The sequence below is a fragment of the Schistocerca gregaria genome, chromosome 9, assembly GCF_023897955.1.
Source record: "Schistocerca gregaria isolate iqSchGreg1 chromosome 9, iqSchGreg1.2, whole genome shotgun sequence".
NCBI classification, from domain to species: Eukaryota; Metazoa; Arthropoda; class Insecta; order Orthoptera; family Acrididae; genus Schistocerca; species Schistocerca gregaria.
In genome coordinates this window covers 98835985-98863109 of record NC_064928.1, presented here as the reverse complement: position 1 = coordinate 98863109, position 27125 = coordinate 98835985, and positions in this window count along the sequence as shown.

Here is a 27125-nt window from a genome sequence, read left to right as displayed (position 1 = left end):
TACGTGATACATGTCAGAGTCGTATCTAGACGTGTCAGGGATCCTATATTACTCCAACTGCACACGCCCCACACTCCACACTATTACAGAGCCTCCACCAACTTGAACAGTACCCTGCTGGCAGGCAAGGTCCATGGTTCAGATGGCTCTGAGCACAACGGGACTTAACATCTGAGGTCATCAGTCCCCTACCTAGACTTAGAACTACTTAAACGTAACTAACGTATGGACATCATACACATTCATGCCCGAGGCAGGATTCGAACCTGCGACCGTAGCAGCAGCGCGGTTCCGGGCTGAAGCGTCTAGAACCGCTCGGCCACAGCGGCCGGCGGAGGGTCCTTGCATTCATTAGGTTGTCTCCACACCCGTACACGTCCATCCAATCGATACAATTTGAAACAAGACGCGTCCGACGAGACAACATGTTTCCAGTCGTCAACAGTCCAGTGTCGGTGTTGACTGGCCCAGACGAGGTGCAAAACTTTGAGATGTGCAGTCATCAAGAGTACACGAGTGGGCCTTTGGTTCCGAAAGCCCATTTCGATGAATGGTTCTCACACTGACACTTGTTGATGGCCCAGCACTGAAATTTGCAGCAGTTTGCGGAAGGGTTGCACTTCCGTCACGCTCAACGATTCTCTTCAGTCGTCGTTGGTCCCGTTCTTGCAGGATTTCGGAAATTTGATGTTTGACCGGTTTCCTGGTAGTCACGGTACAGTCGTGAAATGGTCGCACGGGAAAATTCCCACTTCATCGCTACCACTGAGATGCAGTGTCCTATCGCTCGTGCGCCGACTATAACACTACGTTCAGACTCACTTAAATCTTGACAAGCTGCCATTGTTGCAGCAGTAACCGATCTAACAACTGCGCCACATACTTGTTGCGCCATATGGGCGTTGATTGTTTACATATCTCTGAATACGCATACCAGTTTCTTTTTCGCTGCAGTGTAGAAGTGCCTATATTGGGGCAAAAACCACTGAAAAGGGACGTGTTATTAGTACATAACATCCATATTTTATGACACTGATACATTTAAGATTTTCAAACTTCCACGCAAATTCGAAAGCTACATTTCTATAGCCGTGTAATATTATATTTCAGTTTCTCTCTTATATGAAAAGGCCGCCCTAAATATCTCTATACACTAAATTAGTGCTCCATACACTTCATACATGCAATATCAAATATTTTATAAGAAATACTGTGAAAAGTTGCATGAATAGGTTAACCACCTACAATTAAATCCTTGCCGAATTCTCAGAGTGTGGAAAACATGGTGGAAGACTCAATTTGTTGTATACACTACTGTCCATTAAAATATCTTCACCACGAAGATGACGTGCTACAGACGCGTAATTCAACCGACAGGAAAAAGATGCTGTGGCATGCAAATGACTAGCTTTTCAGAGCATTCACACAAGGTTCGCGCCGGTGGCGACACCTACAACGTGCTGACATGTGGAAAGTTTCCAACCGATTCCTCATAAACAAAAACAGCAGTTGATCGGCGTTGCCTAATGAAACGTTGTTGTGACGCCTCGTGTAAGGAGGAGAAATGCGTACCATCACGTTTCCGACTTTGATAAAGGTCGTGAGTGCTGGTAGATGGCGCCCTTATAAGGTTGCTCACTCTGGTGGCAAGGTCAGCGCCGCCAGGGTAATCCGTGTCGATAGTGGTGTGTACGCTGCCGCTAACGCCGCGACGACGCGTCCACTTGCGCCTGTTGTTGACACCGTGTGCGGCGCCAGCGTGTTGTAGCCGAGTTGACGGCTGCTGTGCGGCGGCCGACACGACACAAGTGAGTGGCGGTCAAGAGTGCAAATGAAACACTCAGTTGCAACAGAGTTGCAACGAATTCATGACATCCAGAAACATATGGTCCCAGTATGCCAATACCGATTATTTTTGTGTGGGTAATAGGAGGCCTGAAGACGACATAATGAACTGCCGAAACTGGTAGCAAAACTACAATTACGTCTTAATTTCACTGCCGTTTGACGAATTTCATTGTTAAATATGATTGTGTTCCCAAGCAAGAAAGGGCGTTTTTGCTCTTTCAGCCCTTTTGTTTCGCGTGTTCCTGTGACGGCCGCGAAATATGCAGGAATCAGCACCGCAGCGGAAGGAATGGTTTCACTGACGCCCTTTATGCCACCCCCTGAGGCGTATTCGATCCCGTTATGAGTGTCGGTGTGTCTGACATGTTTTCCTAGGCCACTCACAAGACAACCACGTGATTTCGACGTTGGCTGCCGCCATTGGCGTTGGGCAGAATTGTGGTGAAGCTAGGTGCCATTGAAACCTCACCGACTCACCTTCCTGCTATCATGAACTCCTGCCATGTAGCCCGTTCGTCTTTTTTCCGCGTCTCTACACGTTGCTGTTTCAAGTGTCACTGGGCCCGGTGGTGACGTGAGAGTGCGCCACACTTCGTCACCGAGGAAGGTTGTAGCCACCTTTGAGCCAAACTTCAAACTAATGTTTCGGGATGGAAAACAACTGCGGGCTTTCGAAAAACTGATCCCTTAATTTTGCGCGCTGTGTAGTCCCAAGACTTTTTCAATACAATAAATAAGCTACCTGCAACACATCAAATACACACAGAGCGTTTCCGTAAGAGAGTGCAAAAATCTAACAGGATACAGAGCACGCTCCACTAAACAATTTGAATAGTGTCGGAGAAGCCAGCTTAAGGAGATAATATGAACAAAATCACAGTACCGTGCACTTTTTTTATTTGCGTTTTAACTGCAAATACCATCAGGGACACAATGAACCTAGCACTTTTCCTGTTGTTGTTGTTGTTGTTGTGGTCTTCAGTCCCAAGACTGGTTTGATGCAGCTCTCCATGCTACTCTATCCTGTGCAAGATTCTTCATCTCCCAGTACTTACCGCAACGTACATCCTTCTGAATCTGCTAGTGTATTCATCTCTTGGTCTCCCTCTACGATTTTTACCCTCCACGCCACCCTCCAATACTAAATTGGTGATCCCTTGATGCCTTAGAACATGTCCTACCAACCGATCCCTTCTTATAGTCAAGTTGTGCGGTTTACTCTACACAGTACGAACAACATTTTAGTTCTGCCTACTTAGATTTGGTAATCGCTCTGTCTGACACTGTCCTGTGATATATTCGCGGTCGTTAATTCAAGCGCGGATTACTGACGTCAGCTACGGCAATTGTAATTATATTTAGAACTACACTCGCTTCTAGCAACGTGAAGCCTCAGCATAGAACGAAAAAGACACGTGATCAGCAATTGCGTTGCGAATGTACGACCACTACAGTGATCTAACGCTTATCGCTGCAAAGGTTCTCGCCTCAGCGAGATAACGTAAATTCTACCTCACCAAAAGCTTCCGTGGGCACCTCCACGGCTGCCGTGGAACACCAGACGATGCTCAGGCTCTCGCTACAAGTCCTCTGTCCTAGTAACGAGGTCGCACACCTCACCAGGACCAACCTCTCTCCTCGATGCCCCAGGAACAAGTGTACCACAGTGGCTCGCTTTTTCGTGACTCCTGTTGTTTTTTCTTCCCCCCTCCCCCCCCCCCCCCCTCTTTAATGTGCGTGACCAATCAAGTTGCTGGAAGGCGTTCGTTTCCGAGCGCCGACCAATCTCAGTTTTGCAACCGACCGAAGCTTCTAGAAGCTTCCAGACTGCTCCAGAAGCTTCCGCTCCGGCCGTTGGGAAAACCACCTAGACGCCTCCACGCGTTTTGTGGGCGAGCCCCCGTGTCTTCTCCTTGTCCTCGGCCACGTGGCTCCCGCTAAGCCGCGGTCCACCCGCCTGGGGTTTCCAGGAGCTTACGGGCGCTGTTGTCTTCAGCTCTCAGGCCTGCCTGCCACGCTTGTGTCTTTCCCAGCCTCCCGTCTCCGTCCACTTTACTATCGCCCAACGTGCAGATATTCTGGCACAAATTAAGATCCCTAGCCATTGTCAGCATCGTTAATGGTTTCCTGTCTCGATGTTTATACTATTTAAGGGTCTTCTTTCCGGAGCGGTAGTTGTAATGTGGCTCAAAATGTTGCCACCTTACAAGGTTGGAACTTAAATAGTGGCAACACTGCTGTGGAGTCACCATGCAATCGAATCTACTATTGACACCGGCTTGTGCACAGTCGAGGAAAACACAGTCACTTGTGAGCGGGCGATCTAACGTAACGGTGTCACTGTGTACTCGAAACAGGAACAACGGAGTTGGATCAAGACTGAATGTGCCAGAGGTCGTACAGCATGACAGTGTCATCGAGGTTTTCAAGAGGCGTCCTGGGAATCGCCATTGCCGTACGGAACAGTGGCACGTTGGGTAAAAACCTTCAACGAAGGTCGGCAGACTGTGGCGGGCATGCATCGGGCAGGTCGTCCTAGCGTCTCTGAAGAAGAAGTGCATGTTGTTGCAGCGTTAGTGGACGGTGATCGACGCCATACGATTCGTGAGCACCGACCACGAAACCGGATTAGCGCATACGACGGTGCTTGGCATCCTGAAGGATCGCCTGGGCATGAGAGAAATTGCATCACGGTGGGTTCCGCATGAATTGACGGAAATGGAGAAATGGATGCGTTACGACGCTGCACTTAGAGCACTATGAGCAGGAAGGAGAGGCTTTCGTACGCCGTATCGTAACACTGGATGAGACATGGTGTAAGGTGTCAGGCAGTTCCAACACCTTCCATGAAAACCCTGACATGATAAGCAAATGCAGTAGTACGTCACATAGCTCCGAATTATTCGTGACATTAAATTAACCAAAGTAATACGAGTAACGAGTGATCAAATGGAATTCCACAGACTAACACAAGAATGCCTAAATGCATGTCATACCTTCCCACCGTGAGACAGACGCAGTTCCGAGGGGAGAAACGAGAACAGAAGCCGAGAGCAGAACCGTGTTAAGCTAGAAGGCCCTACGACAAGGGATGGACTGGACACCCACGTCGCCAGCTAACCACTAGGACAACGCCAGCTGCAAGTTTTAGCGTGAGACTTTTTCGCGTCTCTGTTACGTCAAGGACCACCCCCAGCCCATATTAAAAGCTAGAGCCCTCCAGAAAAGCAGTATAGATCTTACGATAACACAAAAAGGGCCACACCACCCTCAAGTTTTAGCGTGAGACTTTTTCGCGTCTCTGTTACGTTAGGACCACCCCACAGCCCATCTTAAAAGATAGAGCCCTCCTGAAGAACAGTATAGATCTTACGATAACGCTAAAAGAACCACACCAGCTGCAAGTTTTAGCGTGAAACTTTTTCGCGACTCTGTTACGTTGCAAACTTTAAAAACATTGCCCCACCACGAAACGTATAACGTTTCTCATTGGATAGACAGAATTTTTGTAGGCGAAGCTTAAGGTTGGTCAGATGAAAACACAGCCAGATAGTTTTTTTTAAACCAACTTCGGTAAATGGTAGAAAGGAGAAGTTAGGAGAAGTTAGTTCCGAGACGGCGAACTGGATGGCTGCTGCGCCAGCCGCCGCCTCCTGACGAACACCAACAAGGTAATAAACGCACGCGATGCCGCATAACAGCGCGTAAAGCTTCACTCAGAACTGCAGAAGTCTCATCTGTTGCACCCCCTTTTTGCCTAATACTAGTGTCGATCGTCAATTAAAGCTCATGGTGTTCACATTTGCCACTTGAAGTAAAAATCTGAAACGCGATGATTTTTCTGTTATATAATTACTGAGAAGCCACATCAGCCACTGTAATTTACGACAAGTTAGATATGTAATTAAAGATAATTGAGGATCACTGTAGACCATTTTGATAGTTTTCTCTTTTGTGAAACTTAATTTAAACCTAGATTATAGATGTGATATGGCATAGGTCATCCTTCGATCCATTGTAGAACTTGGAAACCCATTCAGGGAATATTCGTTCACATTTTTGTTGAACGCAGTTGGTTTTTACCATCCTGTATTAAAACACTTCCTTTTATCAATAGGGCAATTTATAAAGAATGCCCGCATCTCGTGGTCGTGCGGTAGCGTTCTCGCTTCCCACGCCCGGGTTCCCGTGTTCTATTCCCGGCGGGGTCATGGATTTTCTCTGCCTTGTCATGGCCGAGTTTTGTGTGCTGTCCTTAGGTTAGTTAGGTTTAAGTAGTTCTAAGTTGTAGGGGACTGATGACCATAGATGTTAAGTCCCATAGTGTTCAGAGCCATTTGAACCATTTTATAAACAATGATTTGTGAGTAGAATAAAATTTCCAGTGGTAAACTTAACTGCTTTTTCGACGTTATTTTACCAGCTAACTAAAAATAGGAAAGCCTTGAACCCCTTCCACTAAATTTAGTTAGTATTAAGATTCTTTTACAGTGAGTGCAGTGGAGCTGACTGTGAAATAATTAAGTATTTGGTTATATCATCGCTAGTCTCACTGAACTCTTATGAATTCTACATGTGTGGTCTGGCGTCTCCTTACCAGCAACAGGTCCCAGGTTCAAACTAGTCAATTCCCTAAAAAACACGCTCAGAGCGTCGTTGCGCGAAAGTGGTAGGGAGACACGATATAGAACAAACAGACACCACTTAGAATGTTAGAATGGGCCACATCGTACGAGCGAAAACTGAAACGCCAATCCAACGAATGGCGTACTATGGGTCGCCACGAAAGGTCGATAGAGCGTCAGGGCCCCAGTATGGTGAAAGCTGTGGTGATTCTCGTGTACAACTGTGATAGTTTTATCCTAACGCATTACGTTCCTCTACGGCAGACCGTCAATGCACAGTATTACTGTTCGTTTTTGGAGTAACACCTGCGACCAGCTTTGCGAAAGGAGCGGCGACACTTTCTGCGTAACCCACCCAACATTTTGCACGACAATGTGCGGGCGGATACTCCGCAAGCTGTGGCCGATGGGAGTGGCTAGTTCTGCACCATCCACCATACTCCCAGGACTTAAGTCCTTGTCACTTTGATTTGATTCCGAAGTTGAAGGAACCATTTCGTGGCATTCGCTTCAGAACTGTTCCAAAGATTCGTCAGGCAGTAGACCGCTCCATTCACACCACCAACAGAACAGGCTCTGCACCGGTATACTACGCCTTCCACATCGCAGGCAACGGGTTCTACACAACGTTGGTGACTACTTTGAAGGACAGTAACACGTGCAAACACGTAACTCTTTTGCATCGTTTGTGAATACACAGTTGCCACTATTTAAATTGCAACCCTCGTACAATCACGAGATGAGGTTTCGTCAGTAAACGGCACGATTTTGAGGAAATGCGGTCGATCAGTCCATTCTGGCGGTAACCACCGACACAATGCGACCTTTGATGTAAAGTCAGTCATAAGCACTGCACGGACTTCTTGTGGATGATACAAGTGTAATTGTTCTTCGCGGTGCACTCGCCACACGCCAGTATGTGCAGCTCTCATTCCACGTGTAATATGACAAGTACTTGTAGTGGGGTCCGCTGCATCGCCTTCCAGCACGTCCTCCTCAAAATCGGATGCGCGAGTAGTTCTCATGTTGCCAGGTTCCTCGTTTCTTCTTTCCACTGAACCGGTCTCCCGCATTCGTCGATCGGGAGAAATAAACATTCGTAGTGACTGATGGTGCCTGTTAGGAGATCCTTTCCTGTGCAGCTTTTCACCAGCGAGAGCGTTGCAAAATACTTCCCCATACACAAGGTGCATGCCAGTGAGTTCTGTGAAACTGTACCGGTACTGCTCCACCGTATTGTGCTGTCCGTCCCTGAATAGCACTGATTAATGAATGGGTGTGTCGTTGCTTCATAGCACAATGTAAATACGGCAGATCAGAGCCACCTCATGGATAAGTAAAATAAACAAAACCTGCGTCAGGAGGTGCTAGTAATTAGGCTCTTCCTACTAGTATTAGATTAGATTACATTGGTACTTGTTCCATAGATCATGAATACGACACTTCGTAATGATGTGGAACGTGTCAGGTTAATGAAAGGGCCGGCCGCGGTGGTCTCGCGGTTCTAGGCGCTCAGTCCGGAGCCGCGTGACTGCTACGGTCGCAGGTTCGAATCCTGCCTCGGGCAGGATGTGTGTGATGTCCTTAGGTTAGTTAGGTTTAAGTAGTTCTAAGTTCTAGGGGACTAATGACCACAGCAGTTGGGTCCCATAGTGCTCAGAGCCATTTGAATCATTTTAATGAAAGGTGTCTATACAAGACATTACATTACACAAAATATTACTTGACACTCAATATTTTTAATTTTTTTGTGGGGGTTGGGAAATTACCCACTTACTATATCCAAAAATTCATCTAATGAGTAGAAGGAGTTGCCATTAAGAAATTCTTTTAATTTCCCTTTAAATGCTATATGGCTATCTGTCAGACTTTTGATGCTATTAGGTAAGGGACCAAAGACTTTTGTGGCAGCATAATTTACCCCCTTCTGAGTCAAAGTTAGATTTAAGCTCTTTAAATAAATGTCTGCAGGATGATCTCGAATGAGCTCCAGCAATTATTCTGATTACACGCTTTTGTGCAATGAACACTCTTTTACTCAATGGTGAGTTACCCCAGAATATGATGCCCTACGAAAGCAGAGAATGAAAATAGGCGCGGTAAGCTAATTTACTGAGCTGTATATCGCCAAAATTTGCAATGACCCCTAAGAGCACAAGTAGCTGAACTCAAACGTTTCAGCAGATCTTCAGTGTGTTTTTTCCAGTTCAACCCCTCATCAGTGCACACACCTAGAAATTTTGAATATTGTACCTTAGCTACCGATTTCTAATCGAAGTCTATATTTATCAATGATGTCATTCCATTTACTGTGTGGAACTATATGTAATATGTTTTGTCAAAGTTTAATGAGAGCCCATTTGCACAGAACCACTTAATGATTTTCTGAAAAACATCGTTTACAATTTCACCAGTTAATTCTTGTCTGTTTGGGTGTGATAACTGTACTTGTTTCATCGGCAAAAAGTACCAGCTTTTCATGGCAAGTCATTAATATATATTAAGAACAGCAGAGGACCCAAGACCGAACCTTGCGTCACCCTATTCTTGATTATTCCCCAGTTTGAGAAATCACCACTTTTTTTGCATATTATGTGAACTGTTTATTTCAACTTTCTGCACTCTTCCAGTTGGGTATGACTTAAACCATTGGAGCACTGTCCCATTCATACCACAGTACTTGAGCGTCTCTAGAAGTATTCCATGATTTACACAATCAAAAGCCTTTGATAGATAAAAAAAAAAAATCCTAACGGGTGACTTCCGGTTACTCAGAGCATTTTCCTTTGTAAAATCCTTCTGGAAACCAAACTGACATTTTGTTTAAACTTTATTTTTACAAAGGTGTGAAGCTACTCTACAATACATTACTTTTTCAAGAATTTTGGATACGGCAGTCAGAAGAGAGATTGGGCAGTAGTTGTTGACGTCAGACGTATCCCCTTTTTGATGCAATGGTTTAACAATGGCATACTTCAGTCTATCTGGGAAGATACACTGCCTCAGAGAGCTATTACATATGTGAAAATAATCCCACTTATTTCTTGGGAACACGCTTTTATTATCCTGCTGGAAATGCCATCAATTCCATGTCAGCTTTTATTCTTGAGAGAGTTTATTATCTTCCTAGTTTCAGAAGGAGAAGTGGGTGGAATTTCAATTGTATCAAATGGTGTGGGTAAGGCCTCTTCCATTATCTGCCTTGCTTCTTCTAATGAACATTTATATCCTATTTTCTCTACAACAAGTAAAAAATGATTAAATGTGCATGAAATAAAAATGTACATGTAAATAAACAACACGGGACGTGTAAACTTGTATGCATGTAAGTTTTAAATAAGCTGGTAAAAAGTAACGCTAGTCAAAGCGGTAGACAAGTATACTTCCATACCTCCTTAAGCTGGCATCTCCATCACTAGGTCCCCTGCCTCAAATTCTTTGGTGGAGCATTTTCTATGTCCTGTTACATTTTTGCACGCTCTTATGGAAAAACTCTGTATAAGCACAAGCACAGTTGTTACTAAAATACAAAAAATAACCCGTCCCAACTTCAGCAACAGAGTTGCTGTTGTTGTGGTCTTCAGTCCTGAGACTGGTTTGACGCAGCTCTCGATGCTAGTTTATCCTGCGCAACCCTCTTCATCTCCCAGTACCTACTGCAGCCTGCTTCCTTCTGAATCTGCTTAGTGTATTCACCTCTTGGTCTCCCTCCACGATTTTTACCCTCCACACTGCCCTCCAATACTAAATTGGTGATCCCTTGATGCCTCAGAACATTTCCTACCTACCGATCCCTTCTTCTGGTCAAGTTGTGCCACAAACTCCTCTTCTCCCCAAATTATTCAATGCCTCCTCATTAGTTATGTGATCCACCCATCTAATCCTCAGCATTCATCTGTAGTACCACATTTCGAAAGCTTCTATTCTCTTCTTGTCTAAACTATTTATCGTCCATGTTTCACTTCCATACATGGCTACACTCCATACAAATACTTTCAGAAACGACTTCCTGACACTTAAATCTATTCTCGATGTTAACAAATTTGTCTTCTTCAGAAACGCTTTCCTTGCCATTGCCAGTCTACATTTTATATCCTCTCTTCTTCGACCATCATCAGTTATTTTGCTCCCCAAATAGCAAAACTCCTTTACTACTTTAAGTGTCTCATTTCCCAATCTAATTCCCTCAGCATCACCCGACTTAATTCGACGACATCCCATTATCCTCGTTTTGCTTTTGTTGACGTTCATCTTATATCCTCCTTTCAAGACACTGTCCATTCCGTTCAACTGCTCTTCCAAGTCCTTTGCTGTCTCTGATAGAATTACAATGTCATCGGCGAACATCAAAGTTTTTATTTCTTCTCCATGGATTTTAATACTTTTCTTTGGTTTCCCAGCAACAGAGAGTAGTTAAAATTTGAAGAGACTCTTTAAATTATTACACAATGACAACAGTTGAATGAGCCACCAAATTTTAAAGTATGTTGCTTGAAATAACCTTCTAATGGTTCGGGAAATCTGCACACTTGAAGCAAAGGAATACAGATTAACTACACTGTAACGTAATCGCAACACCACTCGTCCGACACTAGGGTCAAAATAAAATTACGCAGCAACTTTTAGTAAATGGTAAAATTTTCTTACGCGCAGCGCAGCTGTCTGTGAGCACTATGGGACTCAACTGCTGTGGTCATCAGTCCTCTATAACTTAGAACTACCTAAACCTAACTAACCTAAGGACATCACACACATCCATGCCCGAAGCAGGATTCGAACCTGCGACCGTAGCAGTCGCACGGTTCCAGACTGCGCGCCTAGAACCGCGAGACCACCGCGGCCGGCCGCAGCACAGCGGAACATATATTACTTTATGTTACCCTTCATTGTAAATATAGCTTAGATTGAGTGGGATGCCGTGTGTTAATGTTTAGCAATCACTAACGTCGATTTGCAGTACGGTTTTGGAACATATTCTGTATTCGAGCATTATCAAGTTCTTCGAAGAAAACAATTTATTGACACGTAGCACGGATTCAGAAAATATCGTTCTTGTGAAACACAACTAGCTCTTTATACTCATGAAGTAATAAGTGCTATCGACAAGGGATGTCAAATTAATTCCATATTTTTAGATTTCCAGAGAGCTTTCGACACCGTTCCTCACAAGCGTCTTCTAACCAAACTGCGTGCCTACAGAGTATCGCCTCAGTTGTGCGATTGGTTTCGTGATTTTCTGTCAGAAAGATCACAGTTCGTAGTAATAAACGGGAAGTCAACGAGTACAACAGAAGTAATATCCGGTGTTCCCCAAGGAAGTGTGATAGGCCTTCTATTGTTCCTGATCTATTTTAACGAAATAGGAGACAATCTGAGTAGCCGTCTCTGATTGTTTGCAGATGATGCTGTCATTTACCGCTTTGTAAAGTCATCAGATGATCAAAACGACTTTCAAAATGATTTAGATAAGATATCTGTATGGTACGAAAAGTGGCAATTGACCCTGAATGAAGAAAAGTGCAAAGTTATTCACATGAGTACTAAAAGAAATCAGCTAAATTTTGATTACGCGATTAGTCACACAAATCTGAAGGCTGTAAATTCAACTAAATACTTAAAGATTACAATTAGAAATAACCTCAATTGGAACGATCACACAGATAATGTTTCGGGTGGAGCAAACCAAAGACTGCGATTCATAGGCAGAACACTTAGAAGGTGCAACAGTTCTACTAAAGAGAGTGCTTACACCAAGCTTGTCCGCCCTATTCTGGAGTATTGCTGTGTGGTGTGGGATCCGCATCACGTGGAACTGACGGATGACATCAAAAAAGTTCAAAGAAGGGTAACTCGTTTTGTATTATCGAGAAACAGGGGAGATAGTGTCACACACATGATACGGAGTGGCAATCAATAAAAAAAACAAAGGCGTTTTTCGCTGCGACGGGATCTTCTCATGAAATTTCAATCACCAGTTTTCTGCTCAGATTGCGAAAACATTCTGTTACGACCCACCTACATAGGGAGAAATGATCATTACGATAAAATAAGAGGAATCAGGTCTCACACAGAAAATTTGAAGTGCTCGTTTTTCCCGCGTGCCGTTCGAGAGTGGAACTGTAGAGAGAGAGCTTACCCTCTGCCAAGCACCTTATTGTGAATATCAGAGTAATCACGTAGGTGTAGATGAAGGCTCATTTGTAAGTGCCGTGTTAACAACTGTCATAGGGAAAATTTTAGCTGCTAATAATTCACCATGTGCATCAGGAGGGCTACAGAAAATGAGTGTCAGGGAGGTGCAAATGGTTCAAATGGCTCTAAGCACTATGGAACCCAACAGCTGAGGTCATCAGTCCCCTAAACTTAGAACTTCTTAAACCTAACTAACCTACAGACAACGCCCGAGGCAGGATTCGAGTCTGTGACTGTAGCAGCCCGGGGAGGTGCAGACAGCAAACTTCTATGGGATGTATGTATCACACTTCGCAAAATGGACATCGTCACCATTCAGGAAATGTTGTACCATGAACACCGAATGAAAAATATCGCGCCACAGTGATCATGGAGGTTCCCCCATCATGACCGAAGGCCAACTTCTTGGGAGGTACGAACAATGTAGGTTGTTCAGCTAGGTATCCACTCTTAAAGAACACGTACAGAATCGTATTGGTGCAACGGGGTGATAAGAACTGATTGAATGTGATGGCATGCAACTGAGTGCGAAACAGTCTGTCGTGGAGCTTATCGTGAAACTGGTTATCCTTTAAAGCGTAACTGCACATAATGCGAAACTACGTTTTATAGACACGGAAAAAACAAACAACCAGATACTAAATTTTTCTAGTGGTTCCAGGCGGTATAAAAGGCAATGTCACGCACTTTTCAGGAGGGATAGTTTGTTCTAAAGATGTATGATTTTTATACGCAGACCAGGTATAAAGTAAAAGCAAATTATTTTGATTAGCTATTGGCCAAAAGCAGTGTTGTAGTTTTCTTACGCGCATTTTTCTACTGTTATTTGCTATGGCGTAATTATTTCCTGCTATTCTCGCAAGGTTACGCACGTGAGAAAGAACTGTAGGAGGGCAGAGCACCTCCAACTTGTCGCAGCACAACAAATAACTTTCCAGCCAATTTACGATCCAGATTAACAGTAGGCGTGCCGGACCGAGACTCGAAGTCGGGACCTTTGCCTTTCGCGGGCAAGTGCTCTACGAGGTACTGGCAGAAGTAAAGCTGTGAGGACGGGGCGTGAGTCGTGCTTAGGCAGCTCAGTTGCTAGAGCACTTGCCCGCGAAAGGCAAAGGTCACGAGTTCGCGTCTCGGTCCGGCACACAGTTTTAATCTGCCAGGAAGTTTCATATCAGCGCACACTCCGCTGCAGAGTGAAAATCCCATACTGGAATCATTCCCCAGGCTGTGGCTAAGCCATGTCTCCGCAATATCCTTTCTTTCACGAGTGCTAGTTCTGCAAGGTCCGCAGGAGAGCTTCTGCAATGTTTGGAAGGTAGGAGACGAGGTACTGGCAGATGTAAAGCTGTGAGGGTGCGTGAGTCGTGCTTGGGTAGCTCAGATGGTAGAGCACTTGCCCGCGAAAGGCAAAGGTCCCGAGTTCGCGTGTCGGTCCGGGACACAGTTTTAATCTGCCAGGAAGTTTCATATCAGCGCACACTCCGATGCAGAGTGAAAATCTCATTCTGGCAACAGTAGGCTTAATTGTAAACGAATGAGTTGAGGCATTGATGGTAGCTGATCTTGATACAACTCTCTTGGAATCTTTAACTACCATGGTTCCTTTCATATGCTTTTCCTCTTCAAATCCTAGCTGGTTGGAGTTGAAAACAAATTCCTTACTGGACGATCTGTTAAGTTTGTTTACCTCATCCACAAATTTTCGGACCCATTCTGCAGTTTGATGTGCATCGTCAAGTTGACTCTTTGTTTGAAACTGCGTTATCTTACGACTTTCAATTCCGTAGCACTGTGAGCGTGGGGTTGATCTGCTGTTCTGTTATTCTGCGCAACGGATTAATCTGAGATGTACCCTTTACCCTGTGGCTCCTGCAAGATGCAATTTCCACCACCACACTACTACAGAAGTCAGACAGACGCTCCTAACGTTTAAAGAGAAATGCCTGAAAAACTTTCAGCAATAAATAAATGTCTTCTGGAGTCGTCCGCTGTAAGGAAATGACACAAAAATTCACAAAATTTCTTACGTAAATAGTGGGATACTTGGGTATGGGAATAGTGCTAGTTAGTGTAAGAAAAACATGAAACTAACGAAAATTATTATTTATTTTGCAGAAATTCTGAGAAATCACAATGGCACTTTTAGTTATGATTTGAGCAAGTTATATCCTGATTCTTTGTGGAATGTGAAGTTACCTCTCAAGGATAGGATTCGCTAGTGAAATTTCTATACAAAGTTTAAGATTGCTGTTGACTTTGCAGAATGGCTGAGAGGCGCGCCTACTCAACTTGAATAATTACCAGTTAGAATGTTGCTAGGTACGGTCGAGGCTGTAGCGTGTGAAATGCAGTGAAGTGTACTGTTGGGGAGGAAATATGGGGCTCGCAATAGCTGTAGCGCACAATACTGTAAGCTGCAATGACTGCTGTCTGCACCGCTCGCTGCTGACAAATAAGATAACTGTCGTTCTATCTGGATTGACCTTCGCCAGTCAAACTCTCCCTACGCCTTGATGAAGTCCTATTCTCCCCTAGTCTTACTATTGGCGTGGTACACCGGTCAGATAGCCAGTCCACTGTGATACCACTCAAAAATTCGCTCACAGGCGTTGAACTATAACTCTGTTCATTCACACCGCACAATAAGTGTGTCGGCCAACACAGTGAACAACGCTTAATCGCAAGGACTTAATACAGAGTCACACTTCGATTCGCCCTCGATAGAGGTGCTCTCCCAGTGAAGTACTGAGGAGAGACTTGTTCCTCGCTCCAAGAGCGACAGCGGAACGGCACCTCTCCATGCCAGGTATATCTTTCGGTTCTTCCATTACTCCTTCAGCTCAAGGCGTCAGAAGTATCGTCTACCAATCAGTATTTCTCTTCTAAAACGTGAGAATGACGTTTCGTTTAAGGCGACTAATCCGGAAATCTGTAGTATCGGTGTTTGGCGTTTGCTGTCTCCCTGTGAAAATCTCTGGAAACTGCGAGCTATGTGTAAAGAATGCGTAGGTTGGGCGCTCCCACACAATGTAGCGGAATTTGCTTTTAAACAGAACACGGGGTCGTTCCACCTTTCACTCGGGCACACGCTGTCTGCTCCACGGGAGGCCGAGGTTGACTCGTTCTCTGAAGGGACCGGCATCCCGGTGTGTGGTCTGCCTCTCTCGAACTAAAAGCTTTTGTGACCGTCGTGTCTGGAATGTATGTGTGTACGCCGGCCTCGAGTATTTCTACCCCGGTGCGCACTTGTTATTTGCATATCGCTTACATGAATTCATACAACATTGACTTTATCTTATCGAGTTCGGCTTCGAATGAAGCTTCTTGATGTGCGGAATATGATTGTGAGGGCGGAATATGTAAGCAATGAAGGTCAGGAGACCACGGCGTCTTACAAAGTTATATAACCATCCACTGCTTCCCTTGCAATCACCATAATGTATGTTGGGCGGAATTTGATGTGAGTAATGTAGCAGGACACTATCATGCACATCTTGTAAACTGTATAGAGCATCCTTGAAACGTGCGAACACCAGTTTATCTAACAAGTGCATCTTGTCCTCCCATAAATATCTGTAGTTTTTCTTATCCACTGCACGGTCATATTACTGCGGACTTACTCAAAATCTATTGATAACTGTTTTATTTACTATGCTGTGGATGATCTTCCATGTACTTAATTATGTGTAGTACCCGCTCCTTTACTACGTTTCACTGCAGACGGGGTTTGTGGCTCCCTGTTCGACAAGGATGATGAAACTACATTGCTCCACACTTGTTTCAGTATCACTTTCACTTGTTAAGCGCGTTCGTCACCGTTGTACTCCTCATGCACAGTGTCTGCGCAATCTAGCGTATACACCACAGATTCCATTGACCCATCTAGCAGAAACGCTAATATTCCATCTGTCACTTCTTTCTCACACTGCAAAGTTCCTTTCTGACGAAATGTCAACTTCTGCAGCTGTTGTTGAAGATTTAATGCAATGTTTGTTTTGGTTATCGTTGCCATTTCTCTGCTTTGTATGAACACCACCAGCAGTGTAGCACTGTCTCGAGTTATTCCTCGACGAAGCAGTTAAACTGCGCTCCATGGCCTCATGCTGTGTCAGCACTAAATAAGTATAATCCCCCACCTCTGTTGCCATTAGCAGCCAATATTGTGGTTGCATGCCAGACAATATGTGGAATGTCGAATGCAATAAACCTCATTGGCATTTTGCCACCTCGCACTCAAGGAGTTTCTGGTTGGATACTTGCTGCTGGCTGAATAACTAAGTTATCCCACATTAACAAAATCGTACCACTGCACAATGTTCCTTCTTCAAAGCGGCAAGGAATTTCAGCTGTTAAGCTGGGTTATTATTACACAGGATTATTAAGAATGATCCAGACACATTCAACTGACTGTAAAAAATGTTTGTGTACGGAAACAGCAACATGAGAATATTTTTATTAGTGTGATCCCCAGCAATATCGCCGACGGAGCAGCGTTGAGGGTATTTTGGGTGATTCAGTTCTGCAAGAGCGAGTGCACTACTGCAGTGCGTCAGAAATTCAGGCTCTAACCACAAGATAATTCATTTAAGATTGGCGACAGAAGTTTAAGGAAATGAAAGTTTACGTTATGACGAAAGCAGTGGACTGCCGTCAAAACCTGAAGGATAGGCTGGAAGCATCAAGGAATCGTTCCTCGGAAGTCCACAAAAGTCCACACCTAATTCCAGTCACGACCTAGGAAATCCACAGCCATGCTGGAGAATGCTGATAAAACGCCTGCAAACGAAACCGTATCAGATTTAGCTGTTGCAAGTCATTACACATGGCAAAACATTTGTGGAGACAGTTTTACATTGATATGTGCTTGCCGACTCACTCTTTCAAGAACATGCAGAATTCCACCTCTGTGGTAGTATTGGCCCAAAGCCATTACCAACACATTTTGTTAGTACAGGTTGCCTACATCAGTGGCAGGTATGCACCCAGGAGCAAACCTATTTTCCTCCTTTGATAGACAGTTCATTAAGCTATTGTCCTCCTTTGTTTGACAGGTCCTTAACCTATTGTTCTGCTAAAAGGACCTTCATTTTGACTGACAGGCCCTTAACCTATTGTTACCCCGCCCCCTCCCCCTCCCACCCAACCCTGGCACCCAACCCCCACCCCAGGAAACCTTCCCTCTCGCTGTTACAGGTACACTTTCAGGTCTGAGTTATTGGAATAGCCCCTCTCATACTTATCAATTTGATTCACTACTTAATTAAATCGATCAATTAATTAAGCTCTCCCCCTCTGGTCACCCCCTCCTCTCCCACCCTCCCTCATGGAAACGGACGGAAAAAAGACTCAGTTGATCGGTCATTTGGAGGGAATTCGATTGTAGTGTATGCAATACTGTTTAAAAAATTTGGACAATGTGTGGAATATTGTATACTTTAACAATTTAGCGGATAAAAGCAGTGTATGGGATATATTTTATTTACTTATTTAAAATTTTTTTCACCCGCTTCCCCAACACCCTGCCCTCTCCACCTCCCATCCGCCACCTGGAAACTAGCAGCTCTGCGGTGGAGAGAAAGGATCTCATAAAGGGAAATTCAAGGGCATCTTGTCTTTTTATTTTAAAAAAATCAGTTTCTGGGGCTTGGATTCCACTTGCTCATCATTCTCTGCTGTTTGGAAAGATGCAGGTCTTGTTAAAAGTAATTACATTGATCGCAATTTCTTTTCTTATTCCGACTGTGCAAGGAATACCGACATGCAACGCACATCACACAAAATCACCCACAGTTACAAATCTTTCGCTTGTGAGGCACGCACTGCCCGCCATACTCTGTCCATTGGACCACACAGACGTCTACCGCACACGCTACCAGGAGTCAGCGGGATTCACCGGAGGCCCCTGCGAAGCGACGCCGCGGCCATCAGCTGCCGAACCACGTGCAACTGTCAGATTGGGTCCCACAAGGATGAGGCAGTGGCATCCCTTTCATACATGACACCTGACAAATAACTGACGATATACGTGTTCACCTAGGCACCGCTGCCAGCGCGCATATACAGAGCTGCGTGTCCAGCACTACAGCAATATGTCCCAATGCTCAGGGAGCATTGTTCCTAGGGATCCTATTGGGAGGTGCGAGCTGCGTCTAGCCACGCATGCGTGTTTACCTGCCAAAGCGTGGCTCAAGCATCGCTGTGATGACTCACCATCGAAAAGGTTCTCAACGTTATGCTGATGTCACATGACCATGTAAATAAGAGCCAAGTTGACCTCTCATAAATTGTAAAGTGTTGCAGAAATACTTTACGATCTCTTTTGTAAGAGCTTTTGTGATGTCTCAGCTTCTCTGAATGAAAATTTTGGTCCCAACAGGACCTGTCAACGAAAATAGCCACAGAATAACGCCAAATACATTCCTTCTGGTGGTGCTAATGTAACAGTCTCCCCCCCCCCCCCCCCCCCCCCCGCCAATCATGTGTTACCCTTCATGGAAACCGTTAAGTCCTGCTTTCAACAAACATCTCTGAAACGGAAACGATCTCACTGCTATGTACAGGCTCCTACATCATGGCACAAAGGATGTCTTGTGAATGAATGGAGCATTATGATTGGCTGTTACTGTTTTTACCCGCCAAATTACTGGTGCCACTGATGTGGAAACAATGTCTGCCTTTTTTTTTTCTTTCTGGCGAGGAGACATTTAGCGACAAAACTATCTTGTACAGATCGCTATATTTCACTAACAATTAAACCATGTAAAGTGGCCTACAGAATGTCAAATATGGGAAGACACTTACTCAGTTACACTGCTCTGCCACTGAGGATGGAAGCTTGAATACTAGAGTGTGAAACCAATCTCTAGTCCGACAATATACCTCCGTGTACCATGTCGATGTAGTAAACATACAATTCGTATCCTGTGCCATACAAAGTCACCCCTTTTGCATCATGCACATAGCTATCAACTGCCAGACACTCGTACATATACTGCGAAGACAGACGCCATAAGCACATGCACGGTAGGTATACTCATCGCTGCACTAGATATTTCCCTCATGATTGGGTGGTCATCTACTCCAGATGCATGACCAGAGCGCTCTCAGTGGAGAGAAGTCTCTCTCAGAACTGTTGTCCAAAGTCGGGGTGGGTTCCCCACAGCACAAATGCGTTACTGTTTCTGGCCCCAACTTGCTTGCTTGCTTTTCACACCCATCTCCAGACTATGGGGTTACAAGAACATACGTAATTTCACGTGGTCTGCCAGAATATCATGAAATTTTCGGCAGACACTCGTACGTATATCGCGAAGCCTGTTGTACAAAGGCTGGGTCGGTTCCCCTCAGCACAAAGGCCACACCGTTTCTGGTCCCGGCTTGCCTGCTTGCTTGCTTCCTACACCAAGACTCTGGGATTACAAGAACACATGTAATTTGAACATGGTTTTGCCAGAATATTATACCATTTATGCGATACTTCTAGATATCAAGCACATACGAATATCGGTTGCATAGCAGTACCGCTCGTGCAACACAATTCCGGAGATACAGACTGGAAATTTTTGCTCTAGAAACTGGAAACTGTTGTGAGGTGGAGGTTGCTGTGAACCACTGAGTAACTATAAACTTATTCCTTCTGTGAAGATCTATTCATGAAAACTGAAAAAAATAGGAAGCTGATATTCACTCGCAAACACTGATGTCGCTGATGTAACAGATTCTAAATCACCCATATAATTTGCAAAGCCAACTAAGATGTTTTGCATGTCTAGAGAACCAGAAAACGTGTCTCACCCCTGTCTTCCACCTGCTAGATGCACACACCACAATCCATGTTCCCTCAACTAAGTCCTTGTATCGAGCAAATGTGACGGTTCTATTAAATACACAGGTATTGATCAACTGTAGAGCCCACTTCAAAGTTGCATCACCTGTGCTGTAGGAGGATGACCGTATCCCACAGACTATACTGTAAGTCTTAAGAGGCGCTCCCTGTGACCCTCTGTCGATTTTCGAAACATTGCTCTTTTTCCTACTGTAACACACTTTGTACACTTCCATACGGCTTGTGTTTTCCACCACGACTTTGGGGTCTGTGTCGGGTTGTAAACTGGCCTTGACACATTCTCATCCATTACCTCCCACAGAAAACTGGATGTTGCACGGTGTAAATCATGTTATTACAGCTGCTACCATAACACACGACACACACTGGATGATTTTAAATAAAAGAAAGTTACAAGATAAGGAAACTGGATCAGTTTGCTAGCGTTGTGGATCGTCTCCAAAGGTGATTAAGGTGATTAACGACCTCTGCATTTTTAACTCATCTGTCACAGTGGCGGAATAGCTGATGGTTCTGCATTCCGTTTTGCCTCTTTCCTCATATTGCAGTCATGTAAGGTACCACTTTTTTGGTGCTAGCCATCCCCAGAAGGTGTTGCCCCTTCACCAAAATTCTTTTTCCATCTGAAACAATCGATGTCAGTCAGTCATTATGCGGTGACCTACAGCATACCAGTGGATGGATGGGATGGAAAAGACACCATCGATGTACTCAACCAACAACCATCGCAGTTGAGAGTGCGAACAGTTTTAGCGATTTAGAGTAATTTCAACACCGACCAGTGATCATACAGTGCTCTACATACTTCTAGCACCTCGAGCATGGTGCATAATTTACGAGCTATCTCTGTGTGGGGTCACAGAGCTTTCTCACAGCCTTAGGATAAAATTAGAGACTGAAAGCCCCCTCGCACTGTCTTTGATCAGCCCACCGTGCAGTACCATTACATATTTAATCTGCAGCTGACCACGGGTAGACCTCTACATTCCGTGTCTCGTGTGTGAATGGTCCTTGCCGAGTTCTTCCCATCCAAGTGCACAAGATTTCTCGAGATGCGCTCATGTGGAGGAGGTTAGCACCTCTTATCCGTGTATAATAACAGATTTGAAAGTGTTGTAGTAGCAGACGATTAAGAAGAACAAGAAACAGGTGGCTGTATGCATGATAGGACTCCAGACCATAAGACACCACACACACTGATAACTAAAGACAAACATAAGGAAACTGGAACAGTCTGGAGGCATTGTAGAGCATTCTCAAACTGCAGCCTGAGGGTGATTAACGACCTCTACATTGAAACTCATCTGTCACAGTGATGGAATTGCTGATGGCTCTGTGTTCTGTTTCAACTGATTCCTCATATTGCTGTCATGAACGCTGTCACTGTTTCGGTGATAGCCTACCCCAGAATGTGTTGCCCCTCCACCAAAACTCTTCCTCCATCTGAAACAAACGATATCAGTCAATCATTATGTGGTGACTATCATCATACCAGTGGACGGATGGGATGGAAAAGACACTATTGATGTACTGTGATAACAAGCATGGCAGTTGATAGTGCAAACAATTTTAGCAATTTCACAGTAATTTCAACACTGACCAGTGATGTAACAGCATGTTTCCCAATATCAATATAATTACTAAACCGCCCATTCTCTACTTTGCGAGTGTCATTGGGAATGTAGAGGGAGGAATGTGAAGTACGTCCATTGACTATTTTCGAACATATACACCACCAAAGTATACCACACAGCACTCTACATATTTCTAGCACCTCGAGCATTGTGCATAATTTACTTTATATCTCTATGTGGATGGGAGTCACAGAGCATTCCCACATTCTTAGGAAGGAAATATCTAGTGCAGCGAGGAGTATACCTAGGGTGCATTTGCTTATGGTGTCTGTCTTCGCAGTATATGTACGAGTGTCTGGCGGTTGATAGCTATGTGCATGATGCAAAAAGGGTGACTTTGTGTGGCACTGGATACGAATTGCATGTCTACTACATCGACATGGTACGCGGTGGTATATTGTCGGGCTGGAGATCGGTTTCACACTCTAATATTCAAGCTTCCACCCTCAGTGGCACAGCAGTGTAACTGAGTAAGTGTCTTTCCATATTTGACATTCTGTAGGCCAATTTACAAGGTTTAATTATTAGTGAAATATAGCGATCTGTACAAAATAGTCTTGTCGCTAAATGTCTCCTCCCCAGAAAGGAAAAAAAAAAGGCTGACAGTGCTTCCACATCGGTGGCACCAGTAATTTGGCGGGTAAAAACAGAAACAGCCAATCATAATGCTCCATTCATTCACAAGACATCCTTTGTGCCTCGATGTAGGAGCCTCTACAAAGCGGTGAGATCGTTAGCGTTTCAGAGATGTTTGTCGAAAGCAGGACTTAACTGTTTTCATGAAGGGTAACAAACGATGGACGGAATGCTACATTAGCACCACCAGAAGGAATGTATTTGGCGTTATTCTGTGGCTTTTTTCGTTAACAGGTCCTGTTGGGACCAAAATTTCCATTCCGACAAGCTGAGACATCACAAAAGCTTTTACAAAAGCGATAGTTAACTATTTGTGCAACACTTTACAATTTATGAGAGGTCAACTTGGCTCTTATTTACATGGTCATGTGACATCCGCATAACATTGAGAACCGTTTAGATGGTGAGTCATCACGTGATTGTTTTGCAGCGATGCTTCAGCCACGCTTTGGCAGGTAAACATGCATGCGTGGCTAGACGCAGGTCGCATGTCCCATTAGGATCCCTAGGAACAATGCACCCTGGGTTATTCTGGGAAGCATTGGGACAGATTGCTACAGTGACGGACATGCAGCCCTGCGTCCTCACGCTGGAAGTGGTGCCTAGGAGAACACGTATTTCGCCAGTTATTTGTCAGGTGTCACGTATGAAAGGGATGCCGCTGCCTCATCCTTGTGGTAGCCGAACTAACACCTGTGCGTGGATCAGCAGCCGACGGCCGAGTCGTCATTTTGCGAGGGCTGCCAGTGCAACCTGCGTGCGGTAGATGTCTCTGTGGTCCATTGGACAGGCGATGGCGGGCAGTGTGTGCCTCACAATCGAAAGATTTGTAACTGTGTGTAATTATGTGTGATGTGTGTTTCATGACGGTATTCCTTGCACAGTCGGAATAAAGAAAGAAATGTGATGGATGTAATTACTTTGACAAGACCTGCATCTTTCCAAACAGCAGAGAATGATAAGCAAGTGAAATCCAAGCCCCACAAACTGATTTTTTAAATAAAAAAACAACATGCCCTTGAATTTCCCTTCGTGAGATTCTTCCTATACACCGCAGAGCTGCCAATTTCCAGGCAGAGGAGGGGAGGTGGTGAGGGATGGGGGCGACGGGTGTAGGAGTGAGGTGGCGGGGTAGTGATCGATAAATAAACCATATTCCATACATTGCTTTTTATCCCCTAAATTGTTTAAATTCCACACATTGTCTAAATTGTTTAAACAATATTCAATACATAGCAATCGATTTCCGCACAAATTCCTTAACTAAATAAACAAACTATGTTCCATAAACTGCTATAGATAACTAAACAACATTGTACACATTGTCTAAATTGTTTAAACAACATTCCATACACTGCAATCGAATTCTCTCCGAATGTTCGATTAGCTGAATCTTTTTTGCGCCTATTTCCGTGAGGGCGGTCGGGAGGGGAAGGGGGTTTAGCAGAGGGGAGAGGGTAATTAATTGATAAATTTAATTAAGCAGTCAATCAAACTGATAAGAGTGAGAAGTGCTATTCCAATAACTCAGACCCGAAATTGTACCTACAGCAGTAGGGGGGGGGGGGGGGTTCCTGAGGGATGCATGGGAGAGTGTTGGGGGATGGCAGAAAACAATAGGTTAAGGATGTGTCAATTAAAAAGAAGGATCCTTTTAGCAGTACAATGGGTTAAGGACCTGTCAATCAAAGGAGAACTGTAGGTTAATGACCTGTCAATCAAAGGAGAAGAATAGGTTTGCCCCTGCTTGCATACCTGCCCATTGATGTGGGCTGCCTGCACTAACAAATCGTGCTGGTGGCTGCTGATCTATCAGCCATGTTATTGGGGGTCACTCTGATGAAAGAAATTCTTAAGATGCTTTTTCCATACATACACTCTAAGCAAGGAGGAAAAGAAAGAGGAATTATCCGAATGGGACGGAAATCGATACAAGTGATGTAAATGTACAGATATACAAATGATGATAATTTCAGAAATACTGGATGATTTATTCGAGAAAAAGAGTTTAAAAAAGTCAGCAAATCAGTAATGTGCTGCTCCACGTCTGGCTCTCATGCAAGCAGTTATTCTGCTTGGCATTGATTGATAGAGTTGTCGGGTGTCCTGAGGGACATCGTACCAAATTCTGGCCAAATGGCTTCTTAGATCGATGATATGTCGAGATGGTTGGAAGGTCCAGCCCACAGTACTCCAAACATTCTCAACTGGGGAGAGATCTGGCGACCTTGCCGACCAAGGTAGGGTTTGGCAAGCATGAAAGACAAGCAGTAGAAACTCTCGCCGTGTGCGGGAGGGCATTATCTTGCTGAAATGTCAGCACAGGATGGCTGGCCATGAAGGGCAACAAAGCGGGGTGTGGAATGTCGTCAGCGTACCGATGTGCTGTAAGGGTGCCATGGATGACGACCAAAGGAAGAAACAAATTAGAAAGAAATTGCATCACAGACTCCCCCTCCAGGTTGTCAGGACATACGATGGATGAAGTCAGGTTGGCACCCCATTGTCGTCTGCAGTGTCTCCAGAAATGTCTTCGTCGCTTATCGGGGGCTCAGCTACGAGCAGGACTCATCACTGAAGATTACTGTGTTGTGCATGTCAGGATGTGGCTGAGGTGGAAGTGGGGTCTAAAAAAGAACAAGTGTTGATTTTTCAACTCCAGTCGGCAAACTGCCTCCCGTTTATTGAGAAAACATTTACTGATTGACCTATCCGGGGTACAGGATGTAGGTTTAGCGGCCCCAAGGTGAAAACAGATTGAGCCGGCGCTCGAAAAGTGCACGGAGGCAACCGGCCAATGCGTCTGATCTCGTCGGGGGCCTGTCAGTAAAAGAGGGCGATCTACACGCCTCGTTAGCGGTGGGCGCTCACACGTGATCTCCTGGACCTTTCTCATTGGCTGCTGTAGGAGCTCTGCCTAGGCAAGCGACGATTCCCTAAGCGTCACCCCGTCAGCAGAAAGGTTGTTTGTTCGTCGAGTACGTGAACAAGCCGTGGGACAGCGGCACACACTGGAAAAATCTGATGTGCCGCCAACCCAGGGCCCGTGCACGGCTTTGTGAACATCCATTGCCATCCATAGTTTACGCATTTAAAAAATTTTCCCTTTTCTTTTATTGAAAATAAAGGACTCCCGTACTCAATCTGTCGATACCTGTACACTATTCCAGTCAGTGAGATTCCATGCCGAACATGTATATGGAAGCACCCCAGAAAGCGATGGGACACCAGCATGTCTGTGACCCACCACATGGCAGAACAACCAGGAGTGATCGTCTGGGGTGCAATTTATTTCTACTTTGTTCCCTCTTCGGTTGTCGTCCAAGGCACCCTTGTGGAGAGCCATCCTGTTCCTATGTTTCAGCAAGATAATGCAGACATGCACATGACGAGAGGTTCTACTGCCTTTCTTCATGCCTGCTGAGACCCTACCTTGGCCAGCAAGGTTACCAAATTTCTCCACAGATGAGAATGTGTGGAGCATTATGGGCAGGGCCCTCTAAGTAGTTTGGGATTTCGTCGATCTACCACGTCAGTTGGACAGAATTTGGTGCAATGTCCCTCACGAGGACTTCCAACAACTCTATCAATCGATGCCAAGCTGAATAACTGCTTGCATGACAGCCAGAGGTGGACCAAGACATTACAGACTTGCTGAATTTTTGAAACTCTTTCTCTCGAATACATCACCTAGTTTTTCCTGACATTGTAATCATTTGTTTGTCCATACATGTAGCTGCACAGTCTGAGGCTCCGTGTCACGTTTCGCATGGCTGCCCCCGTCAGAGGTTAGAGTACTCCCTTGGGCATGGATGTGTGTGTTGTCCTTAGCAAAAGTTAGTTTAAGTTAGATTTATTAGTGTGTAAGCTTAGGGACTGATGACCTTAGTGGTTTGATCCCAAAGACCTTACCCGAAATTTACAATTTCTGTACAGGTACATTACATCTACCAATTTTCGTTCCATGCCCCCCCCCCCCCCCTCTTTATAGTGTACGATCATATAATATCTTACCTGAAGAGAAACATTTTTTGCAATCACTTGAAAGTGTCTAGATCATTTTAAATAGTCCTGCATAGGTATATACTGGGTGATCAAAAAGTCAGTATAAATTTGAAAAAAGAATAAATCACGGAATAATGTAGATAGAGAGGTACAAATTGACACACATGCTTGGAATGACATGGGGTTTTATTAGAACAAAAAAAAAAAAAAAAAAAATACAAAAGTTCAAAAAATGTCCGACAGATGGCCCTTCATCTGATCAGAATAGCAATAATTAGCATAACAAAGTAATACAAAGCAAAGATGATGTTCTTTACAGGAAATGCTCAATACGTCCAC